This window comes from Elephas maximus, chromosome 27 (assembly GCF_024166365.1).
Source record: "Elephas maximus indicus isolate mEleMax1 chromosome 27, mEleMax1 primary haplotype, whole genome shotgun sequence".
Classification (NCBI taxonomy): domain Eukaryota; kingdom Metazoa; phylum Chordata; class Mammalia; order Proboscidea; family Elephantidae; genus Elephas; species Elephas maximus.
The window spans coordinates 11871186-11880038 of NC_064845.1; the positions used below are offsets into that span (position 1 = coordinate 11871186).

The 8853-nt window shown below is 40.3% G+C and overlaps 1 non-coding gene across 1 annotated transcript; it reads left to right on the top strand.

Moving 5' to 3' along the window:
* Positions 1-8473: 8473 nt before the first annotated feature.
* On the top strand, positions 8474-8544 carry TRNAK-UUU (transfer RNA lysine (anticodon UUU)). The gene has a single exon. It is a non-coding gene; the product is annotated as a tRNA-Lys (tRNA).
* The last annotated feature ends 309 nt before the right edge of the window (positions 8545-8853 follow it).

Below are 8853 nucleotides of genomic sequence, written 5' to 3' on the forward strand. Positions count from 1 at the left end.
ACTCTCCAGGGCCATCCAGTTACATTTTTATGCTCCCTGCCTCTCTAAACATCTATAATTGTATAGGCCCTTGAATCAGTGGTACAAAATTAGAAGGAACCTGCAACTCTATTTTGTGCTGAAGTTGCTCTGACGTTACATGATGGAAGGATAGTAAGCAAATGCTCTTTAGGAAAGAGACGTTTTTGTACCAATCACTTGTTTGTACAAAACATTCCTTTTTGATATTTCTTACATGTTATTAGACTTCTTTTTGTAAGCAGAGAGCCACTTTTCAGTGCCATCATCAATGGGTACATGTGCCTTTTTTCACATGCCACAAACCAAACAACATTAGATCTTATCATTTTTAATAGTCATGGTTAGTTTACTATAATAATGCCCTAAGGAAAAAAAAAAAAAAAGAAGAACCCATTGCCGTTGAATTTTAGGTTATTTAAATTTGAGTGTCTTCAGCTGGTAAGGAGTTCACCCACAAGTAACCACACTTACTTTATTTACAGTGTAATTTGGACAATTTTGAAACCCAACGGAACCTCATAGTAGAAAGGCTTCTTGCCTTAACCAAGTGATTTTTTTTTTTTTTTTTTTTTTTTTTGCCATAATGAAGATTCAAGAATAGGCTACTACAGCATCAAAAAGACTTATTCATTTTGTTTTCAGGTGCCTTTGAGTAAGTTCTGACTAATGGTGACACTATGTACAGCAGAACGTAACACTGCCCAGTCCTGTGCCATCCCCACAATCGTTGCTATGTTTGAACCCATCGTTGCAGCCATTGTGTCAATCCATCTCGTTGAGGGTCTTCCTCTCTTTTGATGACCCTCTACTTTACCAACCATGATATCCTTCTCCAGGGAAAAATGGTCCCTCCTGATAACATGTCCAAAGTACCTAAGATGAAGGGTTGCTATCCTTGCTTCTAAGGAGCATTCTGGCCGCACTTCTTCCAAGACAAATTTGTTTGTTTTTCCGGCAGTCCATGGTATACTCAATATTCTCCCCCAACATCGTAATTCAAAGGTATCAATTCTTCTTTATTCATTGTCCAGCTTTCACGTGCATATGAGGTGATTGAAAATATCATGGCTTGGTCAGGCACACCATAGTCCTCAAAGTGACATCTTTGCTTTTTAGCACTTTAAAGATGTCTTTGGCAGCAGATTTGCCCAATGCAGTACATCATCTGATTTCTTGACTGTTGCTTCCATGAGCATTGACTGTGGAGCCAAGTAAAATGAAATCCTTGACAACTTCAATCATTTTTTTTATGTTTATCATGATGTTGCTTATTGGCCCAGTTGTGAGGATTTTTATTTTCTTTATGTTCAGGTACAGTCTATGCTGAAGGCTGTAGTGTTTGATCTTCATCAGTAAGTGCTTCAAGCCCTCTTCACTTTCAGCAAGCAAGGTTGTGTCATCTGCATATTGCAAGTTGTTAATGAGTTTTCCTCCAATCCTGATGCCACGTTCTTCCTCGTATAGTCTGGCTTCTCAGATTATTTGCTCATTATAAAGACTGAATAAGTACCGTGAAATGATACAACCCTGATGCACACCTTTTCTGACTTTAAACCACCCATCATCTCCTTGTTCTGTTTGAATGACTGCCTCTTGATCTACTTACAGGTTCCTCATGAGCACAATTAAGTGTTGTGGAATTCCCATTCTTCTTAGTGTTAGCCATAATTTGTTATGATCCACACAGTTGAGTGCTTAGCATAGTCAATAAAACACAGGTAAACATCATTCTGGTAGTCTCTGCTTTCCGCCAAGATCCATCTGACATCAGCAATGATATCCCTCATTCCATGTCCTCTTCTGAATCCAGATGGAATTTCTGGCAGTTCCCAGGTGATGTACTGCTACAACCATTTTTGAGTTATCCTCCGCAAAATTTTACTTGCATGTGATATTAATGATATTGTTCGATAATTTCCACATTTTGTTGGATCGCTTTTCTTTGAGATGGGCACAGATATGGACCTCTTCCTGTCAGTTGGCTAGGTAGCTGTCTTCCAAATTTCTTGGCATAGATGAGTGAGTGCTTCCAGCTTTGCATACGTTTGTTGAAACATCGCAACTGGTATTTCATCAATTCATGGAGCCTTCTTTTTCTCCAATGCCTTCAATGCAGTTTGGTCTTCCTGCTTCAGTATCATTGGTTCTTCATCATATGCTACTTCCTGAAATGGCTGAACATCAACCAATTCTTTTTGGTACAGTGACTCTGTGTATTCCTTTCATTTTTTCTTCATGCTTCCTATGTCGTTCAATATTTTGCCCATAGACTCCTTCAGTATCTCAACTCCAGGCTTGAATTTTTTCTTCAGCTCTTTCAGCTTGAGAAATGCTGAGTGTGTTCTTCCCTTTTGGTTTTCTAACTCCAGGTCTTTGCACATTTCATTGTAATACTTTGTCTTTTCGAGCTGCCCTTTGAAATCTTCTGTTCAGCTCTTTTACGTGATCATTTCTTACGTTTCCTTTAGGTACTCTACATTCAAGAGTAAGTTTCAGAGTGTTTTCTGACATCTATTTTGGTCTTTTCTTTCTTTCTGTCTTTTTAATGGCCTTCCTCTTTCTTCATGTATGATGTCCTTGATGTCATCCCACAACTTGTCTGGTCTTTGATCATTAGTGTTCTGTGCATCAAATCTATTCTTGAAATGGCCTCTAAATTCAGATGGGGTATACTCAAGGCTGTTCTTTGGCTCTCTTTACCCTAGAGGATATTAAAATTAAATTAAATTTAAATTTTAAAAAAGGAAAGGGTAATTGGATAGGTTCAAACACACCTAGCAGCTCCAAGAAGCGAGGCCTAGTAAAGTCCTTCTGTAAAGAAAGCCCTATGAAGCAGTTCTACTCTGTCACATGGATTGCCAACTTGACAGCAGCTAACAACGACAGCAAAAGAAGCATTCGATAGTTTTCTTAAATTTATTATCAGGGAAGGCTGTCAAATCTATTTCTCAGGGCTTTAGTAGGAGCACAAAATCTGTTCCTATATTAATGGAATAAGTACAGAGTAACAACAAAAGGAAAGCTGAATTGTTTGTTGTAAAACACCAGTCATCTCTGAATTTTGGGGCTTAGATTCTTTTAAAAAAGTCTGGAGAACAAGGCTGAAAAAAATGAATAAGAGACATTCAATAATCTCTTTCAGATACTGCCTTTTATAAAATGCATTCTGCCATTTTATCTGGCTCCTACATAATTTTCTTACCAGTTGACCCATCTTCAAGTGTTCATCCTCAGTACATAACCATGACCCAGACAAGCAAAATCCTGGCATGCTTCTCTTTAATCATTTTTGTTACAAATCTAATATATGTTCATTGCATAAAAATTAGAAGTATAGATGAAAAAAAAAGAAAATAGAGCCCACCTATAATTCCATATCTCAGAAATAAACCCCAAAACCAAACCTGTTGCCGTCGAGTCGATTCCGACTTGTAGCGACCCTATAGGACAGAGTAGAACTGCCCCATAGAACTTCCAAGGAGCACATGGTGGATTCAAACTGCCGACCTTTTGGTTAGCAGCAGTAGCACTTAACCACTATGCCACCAGAGTTTTCCCACCTCAGAAACAGCCACTGTTAAATCTTTGGCTATAACCTTCCCGCTTGTTTTCCATGAATATATATATATTTTTAAAAGAAGTCGTATTCTTCAAGCTATCTTTTACTCCATTTCTTCATTTAACATTTTCTGGGACTATATGGTAGAAATCTACCCTAATTTATTTATATGACCTTCTGTTGTAGAATTCTAAGGGTGTTTCTAAATTTTACTATTATAAACATATCTGCAGTTATCTCTTGTCACATCATTTTTGTGCACATCTTAAATTACTTCCTTACAGTAAATTGCTAGATGTGGCACTACTGGACCAAACGGGGATGCCCACTTTCAGGCCCTTGGCACGTATTACTGGCATGCCTTTTAAATGTACACCAATGATATTTTATCTCTTCAACCCCAGATGATTAACAAATGAGATTGAGAGGACCGTGTGTGGACTTTCAAGCACAGGAAGTCTTTGGAAACACGGCGATATTTAGGAAGTGTAGGTGGTTCAGTTGACCAGTGGCCCCACAAACCATCACAGAAGTTTCAAAGGTGACATTTACAGAAGTGACTTTATCACTACACTATTATTATTTCTGGTAAAGAAGTGGGTGAAAGGCAAAACAGAAAGGGCTTTCCTTTGAGAAAAACAAAACCTCACACAATAACAAATACAGATTTAACTCAGTAAGACTAACCAAAAACCACTGCCATCGAGTCGATATCGACTCATAGCAACCTTATAAGACAGAGTAGAACTGCCCCACAGATAAATCTTTACGGAAGCAGACTGCCACATCTTTCTCCCATGGAGCAGCTGGTTGGTTCAAACCACTGACCTTTTTGTTAGCAGCTGAGCACTTTAACCACTGTGCCACCAGGGCTCCTCAATAAGACCATTAGCACTACTAAATACAGGTTTAATTAAAAGTAAATCTAGTAAAGTTGAAAATTTACAACACCCTAACGTCTCAAACTCCCATTAAAGAGCTCTTGCTTATAAAAGTACAAAACTGCAAAAATAAGCCAAACAGTTTAGATGTCTATGAATAGAGGAATGGATAAATTAATTATAGTATATTCATATAATGGAATACTATGTAGCAAATAAAATAATTTAAATATCTCTACATAAACCACCAGGAACATCCGGGTGTGCAAACAGTTAACAACCCAAAGGTTAGAGGTTCGAATCTACCCAGAGGCACCTCAGAAGAAAGGCCTGACAATCTACTTCCAAAAAATCAGTCACCGAAAACCCTATAGAGCAAGTTCTGCTCTGCGGTGTCACCGTAAGTCGGAATTGACTTGACGGCAACTGGTTGGTATATAAACCAACACAGATTTTTTAAAAACAAAATTGTAAGTAAAAGAATAAAAGACACAAAATGATACATCCAGAATATATATGTTAAGGGGAAATATATATATATATTTAAGAGACATACCAAACTTAAGATAGTCCTTACCTCTGGGGAGTGAAGAAAAATGAAACCAATGGGGAGGATAGGAGAAAGGGGAAAAAACAAAGGTCCTAACTTTATCTGTAATGTTATATTATTTTAATTGTAAAGAAACATGTATTTTATCAAATCTAAGATGCCAACAGTTATTTTTGAAAAAAAAATTGCTGCCCAGTCAATTCTGACTCATAGCAACCCTACAGGACAGAGTAGAAGTGTCCCATTGAGTTTCCAAGGAGCGGCTGATGGATTCAAACTGCCGACCTTTTGGTTAGCAGCCAAGCTCTTAACCAGTGCACCACCCGAAGTCCAGCAGCTATAAAAGCTATTATTATTTTATGGATCACTCAGAAAGAAATCACCATCACCATTAACTTAAACTGCACCCAGTTTCAAAGACGCTAGAACGTGTAGGAGAAAATATGTAAAATTCTCTCATCTATAAGGCAGAAAAGACAAAAGTTTAAGACTTGTTAAATCAGGAAGTGATTGGGGTATGCCGGTATTGGTTATATAAGTCTGTGAACTTTTAAAAACCTTTCCAAAAGAATAAAATAGGTCAGATATTATAGGGAACAGAGTTCTTCTATAATGTATAGCATTTATACTGCTTGTCTAACAAGTACACGACTTTTGAGTGTTAGTCACCTTTTTGTATGTGCTCCAAAATGTATTGGAATGGCGTGAAGGTGGGAGACATGTCCTTAAAGCTTTGTAACTCTAGAGGTATCTGACTCATGACTTATATACTTAATACTTACTCAAGAAATACTTGTCCGCTAAAGTTGAAATTTTGCCAGTTTGAAAGAACGTTCTCAAAAATATTAATCCTTTGTCTGTTCGCCAACCCACGCGCTAGGAATCGGATGCTGCAGACCTCGAAGGCCAGCTTCACGACCCATATAGCTTTGTAGGAAGCTCTGATGGTTTGCTGTAAGGCTATTATTCCAATTGGCTACTTATTCCCCCGGAGAAGAAGCAAACTTCAAATAGCTTTACTCAGCCAGTTATTAGTCAGCAAACTGATACCATCTCAGCTCCTTAGTTCAATCTGATTTCACTGGAGGACGTTGTAACACTGGAGCTAACTTGCCTACAAACCTTTGTGACCACTCTTGGCGTAAAGACAGCCCCCCTCTGGAACATATTGCCGATAAAATACAGCATTGCCAATAAAATACAGAATTCCCCGCTAAATTTAAATTTCAGATAAATAATGAATCATTTTTTAGTGTAAAGATGTCCCAAGTATTGCATTGGATGTATTTATACTAAAAAATGATTCGTTGTTTATCTGAAATTCAAGCTTAACTGTATTTTTATTCTCTAAGTATGTATGGTAATCAGATCTGGAATACGAAGGCAGTGGTGATTCAGCGGTAGGATTCTCGCCTTTCATGGGAGGACCTGGGATTGATTCCTGGCCATTGCACCTCACGCATAGCCACCACCCTTCAGTCAGTGGAGGCCTGTGTGTTGCTATGATGCTGAACAGATTTCAGAGGAGCTTCCAGACTAAGACGGACTAGGAAGAAAGGCCTGGCAATCTACTTCCAAAAATCAGCCAGTGGAAACCCTGTGGATCACGACGGTTGGATCTGTAATTGATTATGGGGATGGTGTGGGACCAAGCAGCGTTTTATACCATTGTCCATGGGCTTGCCGTGAACCTGGGGCCAACTCCACAACAGCTAACAACAGCCTGGAGTTTAACAAATCTGAGGAAAGGGAAAAATAGGACTGGAAGCTAAGTGAGGAACAGGAAATAGAGAATAGGTTGGAAGTGGTTGCTAGGAAAAACAAAAAAAAAACAGTGGCTACCTTGAAGGAAGATAGACTTGATTTGGAAACCAATACGTACTTACTATTTTTTTTTATTTGCACAGAGGGGTCCATTCTACATTATATACATTTATGACCACAGAGCAATAGCGAGGTCTCAGCAGTCCTGGTCATCAGTTTGTCAGCACCAAATCAGTGTGTCCCCCACAGGAATAAGTGGCAGAGGCCTCTTCCAGGAGACACAGGTTGTTGTGGCAGACAGGGTCACGGGGTGCCTTCTCAGGCCTGCACTTTGCTGCTCCCCCTTCACTGATTAAACACAAGAATCTTTAGGTGTCTTTCTTTATGTGTGGTTTTAACGTTGGCTTAGAATTCCAGATGCAGTGTGAACACGGGCTCTGTCCTCCATGTGAGGAGAGATGGCAAACTTCCCCCAATCTGGCTAGAGCCAGCTCCTCCTCTGAGGAGTTAGAGACCCTGAAGCCCTTGCCCTGAGCCAGAGTCACATTCTGTGGCAAGTTCAAAGCCATCTCAGCTTCTAGAATGCCGGCAGGCCCTGGGTACTTAAAAACATTTTAAAAATATACCCCCTTCCTGTTCTTCTCTAAGTTACAAAAATAGAAGGAAGTGGGGTGGAGGGGGAGGCAGAAAGAGAGGTGTCAAGCAGACATTCCCTGGGTCTGAAGAAAGCGGCAGACTCCACAGTGTCTCACACCTTCCCCAGGTTTGTGGAGAGAATTATGGCTGCTTACTTACCCTGTTGCCTGCACGCATGTCTAAAGAGATTAATATCTTCTCTTCCCTCTTTGGTTTTACAATGCAATGTTTGCTGAGGTGAGAATTTAGTTATTGTTTTTTTTTTTTTTTTTACTTTATGTTTTGATCTCAGGGAGTTTAAAGTTACTTTCACTTTTGTGAAAAAACTGTAGCCCTGAGGAGAAAACGTGCAAACCCTCACCAAGGGCCCCTGGTAAAGGAGGCCTTGGAAGAAGCTGCCTCCATTGTTTCTTGTTTTCAGAGCTGCATTGGGCTCTTACCACGGGCTTTCCAGTTGATCTCATTTAACGTCCTTCTCACAGTGATGCAGTGGGAGGAGGTGGTGCTACCCCATTTTACAGAGGAGAAAACTGAGGCTGAGCTGGGTAGAAAGGGGGCAGAGCCAGAAACAGACTGGGTCACCTGGGTAGCTACATTTAAGGTCACAGCCATCGAAAGCCATATGGAGTGCAATTCTACTCTGCACACATGGGTTTGCCATGTCGGAATCAACTTGAAGCAATTGTTCTTGTTTGTTTGTTTTTTTAACATTGCTAAAAATGCAATGGAGCCCTGGTGGCACAGTGGTTAAGAGCTCGGTACTAACCAAGAGGTCAGCGGTTCGAATCCACCAGCTGCTCCTTGGAAACCCTATGGGGCAGTTCTACTCTGTCCTATAGGGTTGCTATGAGTCAGAATTGACTCGATGGTGACGAGTTTGGTTTCGGTTCTAGAAATGTAATGAGATGGCGAAAACACCATTTCCCAAAACTGCTTTTAGAGAAGGACCTGGATGTGGATGAGAGGGCTGCTTTGATAAGCTGCTTAGGGAAAGAAGAGAAAGGAGGAAGAGTGATATCCCTAGGAGCTTGCAATAGATAGGGGCTAAGCTGTCTTCTGAGGGCCTTGGTGGTTCAGTGGTAGAATTCTCGCCTTTTGTGCAGAAGACCTGGGTTCAATTCCTGGCCGAGGCACCTCAAGCACAGTCACCGATCATCTGTCTGTGGAGGGTTGTCTGTTGCTATGATGTTGAACAGGTTTCAGCAGAGCTTCTAGACTAAGACAGACTAGGAAGAAAGGAAGGGCAATCTACTTCTGAAAATCAGCCAATGAAAACCTTATGGATCACAATGGTCCCACCTGCAAATGATCATGGCGATGGTGAAAGACCAGGCAGCATTTTATTCTGTTGTGTGTGGGGTCGCCAAGCATCGGGAGCCAACTTGAAGGCAGCTAACGACAAAGATATCCTCTAAGGAAGGAATGGGAAGATGGCGTACAGG